Consider the following 19,013-nt stretch of genomic DNA (forward strand, 5'->3'; position numbering starts at 1 on the left):
AATTATGTTAGGTGAAGAATACTTTGCGTGCATTTCTGCGTTGTGTAACTTTCTCCATTCTCCTGTAACTTCATGTGTCTTAGTTCCAAATATTTTCCTCTGTTCCTATCTCAAAGTGAGTGTTCAAATTTCACAACCATATAACTGGTAATATAACTGTTTTATAAATTCTAACTTTCAGCCTTTTCGAGAGCAGACTGGATGACAAAAGCTTCTCAACCGAATACAGGCATTTCTCATATTTATTCCGCGTTTAATTTTCTCCCGACTTTCATTTATATTTGTTACTGTTGCTCGAAGATATTTGAATTTTTTCCATCTCTTCAAAGGATAAAGTTTCCAATTTTTATATTTCCATTTCGTATAGTATACTGGCCACGAGGCATAATCATGTACTTTGTCTTTTCAGGATTTACTTCCAAACCTATCCCTTTACTTGCTTCGAGTAATTCCCGTTTTCCCCCTAATACTTTGTGAATTTTCTCCTAACATATTCACGTCATCCGCATAAGCAGCTGATGTTAACCCTTTCAATTCCAAATCCTCCCGATTATCGTGGACTTTTCTAATGATATATTCTAGAGCAGGTATGTTCAAAATTGTAAAAGCCCCGATTACACGGATGATGCTGCACTGCATAACACACACTGTGTACGGGCTGGGTTCTGCAACTACATTGCAGCACCGCCCGTAGCATAGTTCTTACACTCTTACAAATACGGATAATAAACTGAATTTGAAAAAAGAAAGAGTATACACTGCAATATTCAGTTATTACATTATTTATTATATTTAATATAGTTATGATATAATAATATCATAGATAATAACATTTTCATATTCCACCATATAGTCTACTTTGCGGTCTATTCAACATCTGCATTCTTTTCTGCAAGTAATCGGGAATCTATTTCCAACGAATTTACTGCAATGCGCTAAAGATGCTCATCTGTTAATCGGGACCTATGTTTGGATTTAGTAACCTTCATTCTCGAAAATAATTGTTCGCACAAATATATGTAGAGGCGAAGGTAGCTAACATAGCGGCAACGAATAAGCTCATCTTGTAATATTTAGTTTTGTTCATTTTTTAAATAATTCTATGCTTTTAAAGTCATATTCTCTGCATTTAGTCCTGAATTCTACGTTACTTAGTAAATCAATTAACTCGTCCTGGAACTGCACTCTCACGGATTGTACTAAATTTATGAAAAGATTAACAAAAATACTGATATCACTCTCCATACGTCTAAAATCACTAAATCTATGTCCTGTGAATTCACATTTGAACTGTTGCAGTACAGAGACATAATTAACTATATTTTGTTCAGGAACCATACATCTCTTTACAAGTTCACCATCCGTGAAGGGTTTTAGTGCCTTAGCTAATTCCCTACATACTACATAGGATAACTTGCTCCAAAACATAGACTCTGAATTATTGTTCGACTCTCTTCAGTGTTTGGCCTTTCATGAAGTGCTTTCAATTCTTGAAGCTGTAGTGCACGTTGCACCCCTGAAAAATTATTTTATCAAAATATCTATTTCTGCTGGAATAAAATCACCACAATAATAATAATAGGTCTAATAATAATAATAATAATAATAATAATAATAATAATAACGTTGGTATATGAAAGTAGGCTATAATTACAGAAAACAGCTTCTCTGACACTTCCGCATGTTCTGGGTAGCAGAGCCTATAATGTAGTTTTATGTTGCTCAGTAGTATTCTGACAGTACCTTACAATATAGCAATCACTTTCCATTTTCATCGAACGTACAACAAAAATAGGCTTCCTCCCACACTGTACGGAATGATCGTTTGCTTACAGAAGGTTTTGACTGTGTCATTGTCCCGCACTGTTCGTGCGTTTACTAAGTACTTGAACTGCCTTCTGCAGCCATCCCTCGAGCTTCGAACGGGGAACAGCACGCGCTACATTCGAAGGTTGTGATTACAGAACGTAATCGGGAGTCAGAGAATGAGCATACCTGTTCTAGAGCAAAATTAAAAAGTAAAGGTGATAGTGCATCTCCTTGATTTAGCCCTGAGTTGAGAAACTACGCCTAAATTTACTCTGTATGTTAATAACATCAATGGCAAAGACGCTAGTGTGACGCTGTGTGAATTCCGCAGTCATTTTTTTTAGTCGTTGGCATTATGACGTCCCATGTTCTTTTAGTTGTCGCGTCGACCTGCTGTAATGTCGCGCGTATGTGTGGATTCATGTGTACTTAGGCCGAAGTTCTTCATGGTCTCTAAATGTGACATTTTACGTGCACGGACTGGTGAATGAGGAAAAGGACATGAAGTATTATTAGCTCTTAGTACTTGGTAGCACACATCAAAATCTTGCGATTGTACCTACACGAAAAGCAAAAAATATATATGAAAGGTACTGAAGTATATGTGTGAAAGGAAAGCAGAAAGAGCTTGCATCTCGACAAGAGTGGTACAGTATTCGAGTACAACGCTTCAGGAATGAAAGCTTATACGTTGGGGACGGTTTTGAAATTCAGACTAATTCCAAAATAAATTATTTAATTGCAGCTCACATCGCTACATTTAAGGTGTACGACATAATGAAGGTAAAAATTTCACTATAAATTTATTATGCATAATCTCTGTCGTCCACGGTTAACACTACGGCGAAACTGCGTAGCTTTATCGTTAAGGGGAGAGGATGGTATTTTTTGGTGAAAAATGAGTAAATTTTCAAAAACAAAATTCTTTAAAATACTCTGTGATATGTGTGGAATGCATAGCATAACATTTTGTGGGTATTTGTGCCCTTATCGGATGTTGAGTCGCCATTTTTAAACTTCCTGCGTTATGGATTTTTTAATCACTCGCCCACTTTTATTGTTGTTTCCGGTAAATTAAATTTTCAAAAATATGTTTTATTTTTCTTTAAAATATCCCTTGATATGTATGTGTGGAATGCATTGCATAACATTTTGTTGGTATTTGTGCCCTTATCGGATGTTGAGACGTCTTTTTTAAACTTCCTGTGCTATGGATTTTTAAATCACACGCCCGCTTTTATCGGTTTCCAGAAACTTCATTTTTTTTACTACATTTCCAGACAAAAATGGGTATAATTTCTGAACTGTTAAAAATACATGCATGAAATTTAGAACATACATTCTTTATACTCTGTAACAGAATTTTGTTAATTGATTTCATTTTAAAAATACGTCCGTTTGTTTGCAAGAAGGAAATCAGAAAATTATTAAATTTTAATTGTTTATTTTACAAACGTAGGGACTAACATCAAAATTCTGTTACAGTTTGTAGAACATGCTTTTGGAAAGACATTGCAAAAAACTGTTTGAGTCTATCTTTAAAAACGGTTTAGATATGTCGGTTTTAGTACAATCCTGCATTGGGTATATTTCTTTTTTCAAATTTGGGCTCCCAAATATATATTTTTTTCAAAATAATTTTATTTGGTTGAGTTGCCACAGCTATGAGCTCTCTACATAGAAAAAAATAATATTTTACACCAAATAGGAAAAAAGTTTTAAAAAATACCATCCTCTCCCCTTAAACAGAAGTCATGGTACTGAGTTCTAATCACGCCCAGAGCTTCAAGTTATCTTCGTTGTCAATGTGATGTTCCGCGTTAACATAGATGGAGGCTCAATGTCGTGCTGAGCCCACGTCGCAGAAGTCCTGCCATGTGTATGTATGTCTAATGTCAGATAAAAATACAAACAGGAGGTCAAGGCTCTTCAAGCACTGAAGCCCATAGACTTCTGTTTCCTGTTATCTTTAAAATTTTCGGTTGTTGTCAAGGATTTGAAACCACCGTATATACAGAGTGTCTCTAAATTAGACCATCAGAATTAGGGAGCAGATAGATAACTTTCGTGGAAGCATATTTTGTTAGAGTCGACGGCAATTCGGAAGGTGGTAGTCTGCTAGCGTTTGCGTCGAGAGAGACAGAGAGAGCAAGGCAGCGTATACTCTTTCTTTTTTTTTTTTTTTTCATGGAGTGCAGTTTCATAGAAAGGACTTTGCCGACAGACCTTCTACTGCCCACTACTAATTGGTTGTCATAAATAAATGTCTTCCTTGCTGTGACGGAAATCTTGTCTTCTCTTGTTAGTAACCAATCACAACCCTCGTTCAGAAGAATTGGCAGGTTCCCGTCAAATCCACGTGGAGGCAGAGTTGTCGCATCTTTTCCGAATTCCAAGAATCCCGTCGTCTCAATTCAAGGGTCACCAGGATTGTGGCAACTGTGCAATGTTGGGACGAGGGGACAGGGTGGAATTGTCAGAGGTGTTTGTGTAGGAAGTCATAAATCTGTAAGTGGGTGTTCAAAGGAGCCACCGAACTGCACTCCTTGAAATAAAATACACGTGCAATACAAATAGCGCAGGAGAGAATTTAAATTATCAAAAGACAATAATGACCTTAGCCGTTAATTACTGTAAGCATGACACCAAACAAACCCTCTTTTCTTCACTAACAATATTCTTTGCACGGTTCTCAGTCCCACAACACATGCTTCTGCAGTCGTTTCTTGCGCGTTGGCAACGTTGCAGCCAGTAACAAGATGGCTGGCAGCGTTCTGCTCATCAATGTTTTTAAAATAATTATACGCCTTAAACACTATTTTCCGCGCCTGCCTGTGCAGTACTTGTCTTTTTACAGTCTCTTCTTTCATTTATTTATCTTGCGCACACATAGTAAATGTTAGTAGTTCTTATTCAGTGTATTGAAACACACACATGAACAAACGAACTCGAGAAGTACTTGTTACTGACTGATTCCGATTGGTTCTACTGTACAAGCTTCAGACGTCACATACCAGAAATTCTACGGGTCATATAGCAGCCGACCGCCTTCCGAATTGCCGTCGACTCTAAGGAACCCATTAGCTGCGATGCTTCGTTTCATTGCAAGAAGGAGGGGACGGATAATCACTCTTTTCAGTCCAAGAGGGATGCCATTACTATTATCAGTCGGTTTCTTTAAATCCGGAGCCCAGTATCATTTGGCATCGATTACAGCACGTTTGTTTACTTCCATTGGTACGACCTCTTGTTAGCCGTGTTATTCGTCTACTTAGTTTAGTACTTGTACTGCACTCATTCTGTTGTAATGTTCAGCACAGTTTGATGCGTCGTTGGTTTCGTTTTCCTGTACGTATTTTTTCTTTGTTTGGATTAACACACAATCATGTGACACAATCGCTTGTTATTTGCACATACTTTATCCCGACCTGTAATTCCTTCTTGCACTGAAACGAAGCGTCGCAGCCCAGGGGTTCCTTAACAAAATATGCTTCCACGAAGGTTGTCTATCTCCTCCTTAATTTTGTCGGTCTAATTTAGATACACCCTGTATAGAGTAGAAGTGAAAAAACCCTACAGATATTCAGAGAGAATAGCTCATATTGTATGTAACACCGCGATATTGGTGGAAAGTCCATAGTTTTCTCAGAAAGAATGTTTTTCCCCAAATATTTAACATATTCTTATTCGGTAACTATTGCGAGTAGGGTCGTGATTTTTTGTCCATATTGATATAAAATCTAATAAAGAATTATGTCATCCTTCTGGGGTATTCCAATAACGTGGGCGGTTTTCGTGTAAATTTAATTTAAAACAACTAATTTTGAAGCCACTGGCCGATGCAACAGCTTGCAATACTGTGGCCAGAAAGGGAGATGGGAGGTAGTTCACTAGGGCAGACAGACCTAAGTTCGTTGACCTCTTACATCTGTATTACGAGAAGAAAGAGCAGTGTGTTAGCGGCGATGTTGCCAGACTGGTGAAACTCATAACTAAATTTTCTAATTAACAGTCCACACCTGTGAAGTAACGGTCAGCGCGTCTGGCTGCGAAACCAGGTGGCCCGGGTTCGAATCTCGGTCGGGGCAAGTTACCTGGTTGAGGTTTTTTCCGGGGTTTTCCCTCAACCCTATACCAGCAAATGCTGGGTAACTTTCGGTGATGGACCCCGGACTCATTTCACCGGCATTATCACCTTCATATCATTCAGACGCTAAATAACCTAGATGTTGATACAGCGTCGTAAAATAACCCAATAAAAAATCTAATTAACAGTGCATTGAATCACATAACTAAATATAGATTTTCATTCATTTAAGTGTACCCCATCGTTATTTTCAATCTGCAGGGTTATTTCGCTTCCACCCTGTATATAATTTGTTAGTAAGTTAAACCCATGGACTACTCTATTTCACCATTGAGGTTACTATATCTTTTGAATTTATTTGGTGTGATTGCGAAATATTTGTTGAGAATGTCATTTTATGCAGGTGATAATAGAGGATCATTAATTGTCAAATGCTTGTTATTTTCATATTTATATTCGGCATTTTAACATTAATTTTTTGGAATGCTCGTCTTTAAGCAATGTTAAACAGGTAATTTCACAAATATTGGTGATGTAGTTATTTTTATGAACTTCGCTGTCATTACTCTGTACTATTAGTAGCTTCTCATTTATTATTCCATCGAGGACACCATTTCAATGGAACAGCTACGCGCTATACTTTCATCCCACACAAACGTGTGGGAGTACATTATATGACGTATATGACGTATATTATATACAGTAACTCCAAAGTTGTAGCAGAAAAGCTGTCATAAGTAAAACATGTCACTGTGTGTTTAAGTGAGCACAAACATCACTTTCTGAAGATCCATTGTGAGGCAAGAAATATTACTGCAAGGAAGCTGTGAAGCACTAGCATCAGTCTTCAAAAGATTTTGTGCACTCTGTTCCCTTCTGTGATGAAATTCAAGCGTATATTCAGACGGCAAATTTCAGTCTTTTATGTTTACGTTTAAACTATCACCTCTTTTGCTTGTATCGTTTTTTGGACGTGAGAAAGACACGTAGAAAAGCTTTCAGAAAATCCCTCTGTAGTGAATAAAAATTGCTGAAAAATCAGTGTACATCCTTTTGTAACTTACATAAGTACGGAATATAATTAAGTCGAAATAAAAAATACGTTGCTCTTAAGTAGTGGCTAACTGGAAAACTTCTGTGCTATTTAATGTTCAGTCTGTATTCACCATTGTTGACGCGCGTCTTGTTTTCTTATCGCAGAGTATGGTAACACCTTTTTTCATTTGAAAGAGAATTTCTAATTTTTTCACCACGTGAAAACATATCCATCAAATTAGCATCTAATAAAACTTGCTCTAAACTGGAAAATTTGGTACCGCAGCTTTCATCTGTCTCGTTACGGTGATAATCAAATATACATGTTGCCAACATATGGACATGACGTTTACCTATGACGTTATTAGGAATTTTTTTTCTCTCTCCCTCTGTCGTTGTCAACATTATTGGGAGGTATCGCCACTGTTATTGATACAGCGTCGTTAAATAACCAACTAAAGAACAAAAAAACTGTTATTAACAACGTTAGACGGGTTTGATGAGGGGATATATTAGTGTCAATTAGGCGCACTGTCGATTTCAACGATATTCCCTGTATAACATCATATTTCTTCTTCATTTTGCTGTGATAACGTGTTCTGTTATTTTCGAAATGGTGAATTTTATTTCAGTTCATACTCCATAAACCTTGTATACCTTATTTTATTTCAAGGAGTGCAGTTCGGTGGCTCCTTTGAACACCGAACTGCACTCCTTGAAATAAAATAAGGTATACTTGACTAGTGCAGTGAAATATTAGAGAATATAGTGACGAATTTTACTAGCAACATTTCTAAACTGGAGAATTTGGTACCGCAGCTTTCATCTGTGCCGTTACGGTGATAATCAAGTATACATGTTGCCAACATATGGACATGACGTTTACCTGTGACGTTATTAGGAATTTTTTTTCTCTCTCCCTCTGTCGTTCTCAAAATTATTGGGAGGTATCGCCACTGTTATTGATACAGCGTCGTTAAATAACCAACTAAAGAACAAAAAAAACTGTTATTAACAACGTTAGACGGGTTTGATGAGGGGATATATTAGTGTCAATTAGGCGCACTGTCGATTTCAACGATATTCCCTGTATAACATATTTCTTCTTCATTTTACTGTGATAACGTGTTCTGTTATTTTCGAAATCGTGCATTTTTATTTCAGTTCATACTCCATAAACATTGCACTTGACTAGTGCAGTGAAATATTATAGAATATAATGACGAATTTTACTAGCAACATTTCGATTCTCTTCTGTTTCACAATGCTCGGTACGGCCCGATCACTCGTGGCGAGCGTGTAGTGACGCTGCTGTACGATCAGCATTATCCAGGTTGTTCCAAAACTTGAAACATAGAAATATATTTGAACAGTAACGATTCTTAGATTGTTATGGTCGAGTTTTTGGCGAGAGCAATATAAATTCATAAATTAAAGCGACATTGCGTCTTTCTTCAGATACACCATTGTAAGTAGGTACTGCACCCCATTTCAAACATCTCTCTTATGAAATGGATGTGTGATGTGGTGTTCTTTTAGGCACTACACTGTTCTATATGAAACGTAATTTTTCTTCATATTGACCATATTGACACTTTACACTTTATCCTTTGAATGGTATATTCATATATTAGTTCTTATGAAAGATATAAGCCTATATTTCTCTCTATTTCATAAAGTGAGAAAAGTATGTCAATTTTGCACACCAGTTGGAATACACATTTCCGTATTTCAGATTTTTTTCTGAAGAATTTTTATTCCTCTAACATGATATAATCGATTATAATGTAATTTCATATACGACTTCATCTTATTTAAAAAGTAAAATTAAAAAGAATCATTAGTAATGGATTCCAGGCGACCAGTGAGATCCGGAATTTCGTAAAAGCTATAATGACTGCCTTGCACAATGCGTCACTGACCAGTTCTGACTTTCCTGTGTGTTCTTATCCGACCAAAACATTACTGTCTCAGCCGGGGAAGGTGGAGTTGGCAGTTGAGAGGTAGTCTGTAGTGACTCGATTGATTTATTAGTGCCCAGGTCTGATATACAGGATTCGGAAATTGATTCTGATCAAATTCAGCATGCTGTGCTTAAGTGACTCTGAGGTTTAGAAATATAAGAATAACACAGAATAAGCCTTGAACAATGAAATTCATTGGCACCGTTATTACTTAGAAAATAAAGTTTCAAGTAATCCCCTTGGTATTTTTGGTGTGTTGCAACTTTACCCGGAAATTATTCCTGACATGTTGCAGCAAACCTGAGGTTTCGCTGATTTCTTAGACTTCTGCTTGGATCCTGTTTTTTTTTTTAAGATTCTTGTTACCGTGTGGCCTAGTTTGAAACAACCTTTATTTCAGGTATCCCCACAGAAAAAATAAAATCAGCAGCTGTAAGGTCTGGAGATCGAGTCGGCCAATTGTTATTGCCAATGAAGCTTTCAGGGAAAGGATTTCTCAACAACCGCAGTGTATGTATCTCTGGCAGTATGAGCCGTAGCTTCATAGCTCCTTTGTTTAGTGCGTCTCTGAATAATATATGTAATATTTGCCGAAACCTTTTACCATTCACTGTACTAAGTTTCTCATTTTCGTCTTGAAAATGTAAGAAACAGTGATGACTCCAGCAGAATCAGAATATCATAGGTCAACTTTTCACTGTGTATTGGCTGTTCATGCAATACGTAGAAGATGTTTAATTGAATAATTGGCCAGACCAAAGTTTTAACTCTCATTTGAGGATGTGAGCGCAACAGTGGCCTAACCTTCACCAATGCGAAAAATTAAATATTGAGCCTTCTGTTGATTTTGACGTGAACTACCTACGAAGTGGAATAGACCAATTCACCATCATATAGCTTGTTAGGAAGCATGTAATTTTTCCCCTAAAATATCCCTTATATATAACTTTATCTTGCTTTTTCAACATTAAAAAAATTGGACCAAGGTAGTCTGTGAATCCCTCTACATGTTGGCATCACTGTTTTTACTAGGAGATTTTATTACACTTTACTTTACCCTACTGTGTACACTCCAATAAGTAATGATAATAAAATGCTTTCTAAAGTATTTATCTTGATATATCAAAAACAAATATTTGCTGGCTACATCCTCGTTCATGCCAACCATTCAATTGTGCTTGCTCTCACTTCATTTTACAGTTCTACCAAACTCGTCAAGCTGGAAACGGAAAATCGTCGTAATTAATTAATATTTGAGGAGAAAAATTCGCTCCGGCGCCGGGGATCGAACCCTGGTCCTTGGTTCTACGTACCAAGCGCTCTGACCACTGAGCTACGCCGAATTCAATCCACGGCACCGGATCGAATTCCCCTCCTTCAATGTTTCCCTTTATGGCCTGACTCCAAGTTAGGCATATATGTTGACGTATATGTCCAATGTCAACTGCCATTATACTAGGAGCGCACTCAGTTGAGTGACTTATTTGGCCGGGATTCCGCAGTTAAGTGCACAGTAATCTGTACAGACATGTGCACTGATAGGTATGAGAATATTAAAAATTTATTAATTTGTAATACAGAATAATATCTGTAATATTGACAATTAATATTTGAGAAGAAAAATTGTCAATATTACAGATATTATTCTGTATAACAAATTAATAAATCTATAATATTCGTCGTAATTAAGTTATTTCAGGCCTCATATCAATTTCCGGATAAGATTGTAACAAACCATAAGATACCGGGAGGTCATTTGAAATGTGCCGTTTCCGAAAACAATTAATAACATACCAATAAATTGCATTGTTCAGGCCATATTCCGTGTTCTTTTTATATCTCTAAACTTTGTCGCTTTAGACAAACTTGCTGAAATTCGTCAGGACCAACTGTCTGACCTGTATTTTAATTTAAAATAAAGACTCGTTAATTTTTGTTTTAACATTTATTAGACCTAGGTCATGTGCATCACTTCCAGAGCCATTGACGTAGCTCAGGCCGAAGCGCGTTTGCCTGCTGATCCGAAGTTGCGCTCAGACGTAGGTTACATTCCCTCTTGGGCTGTTTACCTGGTTGGGTTTTATTCCGAGGTTTTCCCCAGCTGTAAAGCGAATGTCAGGTAATCTATGGCGAATCCTCGGTCTCATGTCACCAAATAACATTTCGCTATCACCAGTTACATCGACACTAAAAGTCAACCTGGTTGGCGAGTTGGTATAGCGCTGGCCTTCTATGCCCAAGGTTGCGGGTTCGATCCCGGGCTAGGTCGATGGCATTTAAGTGTGCTTAAATGCGACAGGCTCATGTCAGTAGATTTACTGGCATGTAAAAGAACTCCTGCGGGACAAAATTCCGGCACATCCGGGGACGCTGATATAACCTCTGCAGTTGCGAGAGTCGTTAAATAAAACATATCACCGACACTAAATAACCTAGTAGTTGATATAGTGTCGTTAATTAATTAAGTTAAAAAATAATTTCCACATAAACTAACTGAATATTGTACAAATTCCAACAAATAGTTTAAGAGAAATCGCTGTACACACGACCGAAACGTCTTCCGTGCTGTGAAAAACCTATAGAGTATTTCCGCGAAAACCTTGAATGAATGTTTTTGCGGCACCACAGTGGGCCGTATATATATTTTTTTGGATATTCCAGTTATCGTAGAATGAGAAAGAAAAATATTATTGTCTGTGAAAAACAAATACTTATAAGAATAATAATTTCTGGCACATTGTCTTTTATATTATTAGTCTTGTGATGCAGGTTGCTTGATAGAGATTTCGATATGATGCTCTTGCGTTGCTTCGAAGATATCTATATTTAATGTTGCGTTGCAAATCTCTCCATCTCTCTTAATTGTGCAATCACTAAATAGGGGTCAGCATCACACTGCGCCCTCTGAAGGATCGAATATCAATTATACTTGATTGCCTTGGTTTGTCTATCAGAATGCAATCAATCTGAACGCATGAACAGCCGTCGTGCTCAGCGAGCGAGCGCTCCTTAACTCCAGCGCCTCAGTACGTCCGCGGTCTGGTATGGCTTCGGCGACCTTTATGCTGGCAAGTGATTGCGGAATGCTTTTCCCTAAGTATTGCTAAATTTTCTCCCACAATTTACGTTCTCGAAAAAAAAAATCGAAAAAATCGAAAGAGGAGAATTGGGAGGGCAAATTTAAAAGGTACGCAAAACGCGTCCTTGCAAGGGGTTCGGGGTTGTAAGAAACTAAATATGTGAGCTCCAAGCCTGTTGGCCACTAGTCTCACTCCGGTTTACGCTACTCCACTGAAGTTCTAGAAAATTTTGAAGGGGAAAAGCCGAAAATGGACGTAACCTCTTGGTACCACATACGCGAGGGGACTGAAATGTGATCAAGTGATGACAAACACTGCTCCGCCGATTTAGTAGAATGCTTTTGAGTCTAAAGAGAGCTGAAAACAGTACAACGTGATAGGTTGTTATGACGATAATCCAAGCCCCCGTATACTGGTAAGGCATCGTGTCATAAAACGTTCACCTCTCAGTATTTTTGACAAAGCAAAAATTATTCAACGCCTAGAAAACAGCGCAAATATTGAGGATATTGCTGGAGAGTAGGCCTATAAGGTAATATTTGTTTGCTCATTTGTTTATTTACTTATGTATTTATATTTGTTTGCTTGGTTTGCTTACTTCTTTCTTTATCTATTAATTAAGTAATTTATTTATTCATTCATTTCTATTTATTATTGGATTTTATAGATAGATACATTCTAGGAAATGAAATTAATTTATATTAACGTTGTATCAGATTCACTTTCATAATTAATTAACAACTCTGAAATTACCATTCCCGTAGGATCGATGTTTTACTGTCCATAATATTCCTCGACTTTCATTGCTCTACCAAGACTAGACTACATAGTCTGGTCTTGGCTCTACCTAATAGACGATCGAGAAAGCGACACTAATAGCGCCTGCAAAGCCGAAAACCCGCAGGACTATGTTGTCTACGTCGCGTTGTTGATGTAAAGACTGCTTTGAGTATTTCAAGACATCGGGAGTGGTCAACTCTCGAACGTCAAGCAGCCTTGAATCGTCACAGTTGTTGATACTCTCAAACCAGACTGAACTTTTATGTTTTGGCAACTTTTATATATGTATAAACAATCAAGTAGCCTATTTGATGCATCATCTCTACCTTTCAGTGTATAATAATCCGTTCCCCAATCTTTATTTAATTACTAGGCCCTTATTAAAAGGCTAGGAAATTTTTTTCGTATTTTTCAGATCAAATGTACAATCTCAAAAAACGTTATCTTTTATGTTTCTTAGAAATGCAAATGTATGTGAGAATTGTTTTTCATCTATGTACCTATATAATCACAGGTAATATCTGATAATAAAACCAGAAGATTTTGATAACTAAAATACTGTTTTGTTTTGTCTTTTTGTCTCAATGAAACATCTCTAATGTTATTTATTTCAATTATACAGGGACATCATTTTATTTTTACTAACATTTCTAATATTAACCTGGCTATAACTTTGGATCAACGATTAAGAACCGGAAACACCGTTTACTACCTCCTTTCACGACTGGAGTTCGGTCATACTGGCGTAATATACAAACAAATCGCTTTACTATGTATAGGAGGGAAGAAAAGTAGTTCATCCATTTACGTAAACTAGGAAATATCGCGATTTTGAGTTTGATAATTTTCATTAGTTTTTTGTTTAATCAAAATACAGTACAGTATTAACAATGAGTGTTTTTACTCACGAACTGCGCTTTCCATGTGGACGTATTTATTATGCAGTGTATATTATACTGTCCACAGCACATTAGCATACACTATAGAGAATGAAGTTCAATTGAAAAATAATCATAATATGGATATTTAAACACATTTTTGAAAATGGTGGCCGTTCATTTCGATACAGGCTTCAGTTCTAATGTGCATATTATCGCACTATAGACTATTGTACGTAATTCCAATTACCAAGTTCGTACTTCGTATCAGTAACTCATGTTGAAATAATTCTGTACCTACTCTATAAAAGAGACCTTCCGTATTTTAAATTCAATCTTCACTTCTGCCCGATCCGAAAAGATAAAATTACTCAGACATGCTATCTACTGTCCGTCCAAGTGGTTGCGTCGCAGCGTCGTAGAAAGGAAGGAAATCACGTGACAGTTAATTACTTAACGAGGCCCTTTTATTTAAGTTATTTTAAACAGTTGTATGGGTATAATATTACATAGACGTCCAATTCCTAACAGAAATTAATGTTCTCAGAAAAGAGCTAAGACAGCCCAGCCACTAGCATTTACAGAGAGACGAATAGAAGCAGGTGGGGGAAACCGGGATGCGACGTAGGCAAATGGAAAATGATGCAATACTGTATTAAAAGCTTTTTCGTCACTGGAAAACGCGAACATATTTTTGGAACGTACTGTTTACTATGACCGTAAGGCTACTATGACTATATGCGGTCTTGGATCTGTGTGGAGGACGGTTGAACTTCATTAGTAGAAGAGGTGGGAGTGAAGTACATTCAGAAACTCAGGTACAATAAAAATTGAAGTAAAAATAAAATGATGTCCCTGTATGTTATTCATTTACGAAATCTTTCCACGTCGACCAAATGCTATTTCGAGAATGATGAGCAAGACTCGAATTGCACGAGAGTTACGAGACGAGACTCGAGAGACAAGTGCATGGATGGGCAATTCGTGCTCCCAAAGTGCTAAAAAACCTTGAAAGAGATAAAGGCAGACGGAGCCAGCCACAGCAGTTACAAGTTTTTTTTTGTAGTTTCGCTGCAAAAGCCACGGTGCGCTCTGGCGGTTCATGCAGGTGATCGTGATATCTATTCCATGATTTGAATTTCAGAATGACGCTGGTATAATAATTACAGTAATTTTAGACAGACTATACCTGAACACATAACAAAAGGATATTATTTTCTAGCTTTGTAAATTAGTTTAGTACTGGAAACACAAACTGAATACAACCTTTTCAAGATACAACAAATATAGCTGCAACACTTATTTATTATTACACTATTTGTTAATATTTCTTACTATATGTCTTATTTGAAAAGTAGAACGCTAGAATTTTCAAGTCTTTATATATTAAAGATTATTCCTCTGTTCTCAGAAAGGTAATAGTCTGTATTCGCAAACAATAACAAATTCAAGGAAGTATTTTTTACATGTCACGGCAGATGAAATAAGCTTACTTCTGAGCTCTTTCTTTATTTTGAGAGCTTTTACAATTCTTTCTTGTATTAAACTCAGCCTCAAGCACATACAGTATATATGGAAGCAAAGAGTATATTTGGAAATTCTACTTAGGCAACATTACGAACAGTTCGATTCCTGATTTCGCTGGAATCTGAGTGGCGTGCTGTTCTGTAGATTTATTAATTCAAGCTATAAATTTTCAGGATTTTCTATCGACGTAAGCCAAAAATATTTCAGAAAAATTCCGATTCCTTGTCATTTGTCACTATTTCTCCAAACCTACCAGTGAATTCTGCTGTAGGACTTGAAGTAGGGTCTTATATTTGATAAGATTTTCTTATCACTCTTCAAGACAGTTTATAGTAAAAAAATGAAGTTGTCTGTGTTCTACATGATACTACCGCATTTCAAATTTATGGATAAATGTTCTTAGCTAGTCGATTATATGTCGTGCAATTCTGTAACTCGCACGCACAACGTGCTAATGATATTTGATATCAGTCTCACCTTGTTGAGCTCATTTTTACCTTTAGCTGTTCTAAAGCAGATGCAGACAGTATTTCTTTACTAAAACCTTCACTGTTTATTTGTAACATAAAATGTCATGCGTAAGAAAGTGTAATAGAATACAAGCTTTACCTCTTTTCTTAATAAAAAAATTCTCTTTTTACTCGTAACTAAAGGGATATGATCTGGGAATTATATTGTTTTTCACTTAAAACGAGCCGCCACTGACTGCAGACGCGATCGAACTTGTGTCTTGAAAGAACCGCACACAGAAGTACAGAATCCGTTCTACCTGCATTGAGATTGTGTTGACACATTGGGAGCACGAGTTGCCCACCCATGGACAAGTGCAACGAACACAGCGAGCGAAAGCGGCAGTTAGTATTGTTCATCTCTAACTAGATCTACACGTATTACGAGGCGCATCCAGAAAGTAAGTTTCCCGATTTTTCCCCCTTGAAAGTAAACGTAATTAGCCGTGTCAATTGCGCATGCGTAACAGATCTATGACGTATCAATCATATGCCAGCCGGACAGGTCCCGCCTGGTGCCAGTAGCGTGGCAGCAGTGGTCCGAAATGGAAGCTCTTATTCCTTCTCCCGCCGCCGCATTGCGCCAATTGAAATTCATCGGCAGCTCTGTCAGGTCTATGGGACGAACATCAGGAGTAAGCAGATGGTGAGTCGCTGGTGTAGGCAGTTTTCCGAAGGTCGTCAAAGTGCCCATGATGAAGAGCGCAGTGGGCGACCGTCCCTCATCAATGATGATCATGTTGAGCTGGTGCGGCAGTGCATCATTGAGAACCGTCGCTTCACGATTACGGAGCTGAGCAGCCATTTTCCGCAGATATAGCGATCCTTGTTGCATGAGATTGTCAGTAAGCATCTGCTGTTCAAAAAAGTGTGTGCCAGGTGGGTGCCGAAAAACCTGACACCCGAACACAAAATGCGACGTTTAGGAGCAGCACTGACATTTCTGCAACGGTATCACGATGACGGCGACGAGTTCCTCGACAGGATCGTCACGGGCGATGAGACTTGGATTTCGCACTTCACCCCGGAAACAAAGCAGCAGTCAATGCATTGGCGGCATAGTGGATCTCCGGTCAGGACGAAATTCAAACAGACGCTGTCGGTACGGAAAGTGATGTGCACGGTGTTCTGGAACAGGAAGGGCATTCTGCTCATTGACTTCCTTCCAAGAGGTGAAACAGTGAACGCTGACCGTTACTGTGAAACACTGCGAAAATTGCGACGTGCCATTCAAAACAAGAGGCGTGGAATGCTTACTGCAGGTGTTGTGCTCCTCCATGACAATGCTCGTCCACATACGGCTCGGCGCACAGCAGCTGTTTTGACGGAATTTGGCTGGGAGTTGTTTGATCATCCACCCTACAGTCCTGAGCGATTTTCACGTTTTCTTGCACCTCAAGAAATTCCTGTCCTCCGGTGAGCGTTTTGGCAACGACGAAGAGCTGAAGACGTCTGTCACACGCTGGTTCCATTCACAGTCAGCAGAGTTCTACGACAGAGGGATACAAAAGTTGATCCCACGATACGACAAGTGTCTCAATTCTGATGATGGCTATGTTGAAATATAGCTGAAATTTGCTGTACCTGTTGCCATTAAATGTTTTCCTGAAAGTGTGTGTTCTTTTTAAAAAAATAGGAAAACTTACTTTCTGGATGCGCCTCGTATAATACTTCTAGGTCTAGATCTCTACTACCTAATCATGATTCTTGCCGACTGCAGGGGTCTTGCTCCGCGTGTTATATCTAAGTAGGTGAACATTGGCTGTCTCCCATATGGACGGAGCAGTGCAGTACTGCCGCATTACCCAGCACCGCGGTCGTGGATAGAGATATACGAAAGCGAATAGGACTGCGGTCAATGAATATGAATGCATGAATGAATTGGATGTAGGCGGGTGGATGAGGGTGGAAGATGATGAATGGATGGTTGAAGATTGATGTGTAAGGTTGGTTGGCTGGTGAATTAAGATTCACGGGGATAGATAAAATGTTTCAAGCTCGATGGATGGATTTGTGATTACGTACACAGAGCGTTTGCCAGGAAACAGATATCGCTCAGGTAAAGGCCGTCGACTTTTACTGCTGTAGTTCGAACGCAAATTCCAAGGGGATAGTGTGTATATTTCCCCCTTGATCGCGCGTGGAAAGTTTGTATGGAGTAATATGGACATGCAGGGTGATTCACAATTAATGACATGCGCTTTAGGAATAAGTTCCACAGGCCATTTCACATGAACATGGGGTCCGATTATCATTAGTTAATCGAAAAGATCTAAACGTCATACTGTGAATCTGGCTTTGGGATTGCTTGAATCGTAGTACGAACATTGGAACGTAAATTAAAAACAGAGGGATGCAACGTGACGTGAAGTACGGGGGTTAAGGAGAACAGAGATCTGGTGATTACACAGGGTTGCGAAATTAAATTTTGTTTCAAGACTTTTAATATCGAAGGCTGAAAATACCCAAATATCTAAGGTACGTTTAGGACAGGGCTGGGCACATTACGTGATTCTGAGAAATGAGCGCTATGTGCTTTAAAGAGCGGATCTTGCGAGCGCTATGACTTATGCATACTGTACGTCATTCAGTGTCGGTGCAGTGGTGACTCTGCAGTATGATGGCGAACTTTGAAGACGGAGCTTCCACTCGTACACTGAAGCGTCCCGCTACTCCCAATGGTTTCAATGTATCATGGGAGGAGAAGTTCTTTTTGGTAGAGAACAGTGAATTAGCAAAATGTTTAATTTGGCATAAAACACTCCAACTTATTAAGAAGTTCAATATCCAACGATTTTATTCTTTACAACATGCTACTGAATATGACATATGTTGGTAATGAACGCCATAAATTAATACAAATTCAAGAAAATGTTTCTCAGGCACATTCTATTAGAGTATCTATTTGATATTTACATTACATTATAAGTATTATGATATATCATAATATTTGTATAATTTAAAATTATATATTACTAAATGTACTATAATAACTTATAATGCAATATAAATATCGAATAGATACTCTAATATAATGTACCTGAGAAACATTTTCTTTAAGTTGTATTAATTTATGGTCATACATTATATTATATTATATTATATTATATTATATTATATTATATTATATTATATTATATTATATTATATTATATTATATGTATTAACAGGATGACAATAATGCACTTAGTGAATCGGCTATTCCAACGATTTTATTCTTTACAACATGCTACTGAATATGACATATGTTGGTAATGAATGCCATAAATTAATACAAATTCAAGAAAATGTTTCTCAGGCACATTATATTAGAGTATCTATTTGATATTTACATTACATTATAA

Source organism: Periplaneta americana, chromosome 10 (genome assembly GCF_040183065.1).
Source record: "Periplaneta americana isolate PAMFEO1 chromosome 10, P.americana_PAMFEO1_priV1, whole genome shotgun sequence".
NCBI lineage: Eukaryota > Metazoa > Arthropoda > Insecta > Blattodea > Blattidae > Periplaneta > Periplaneta americana.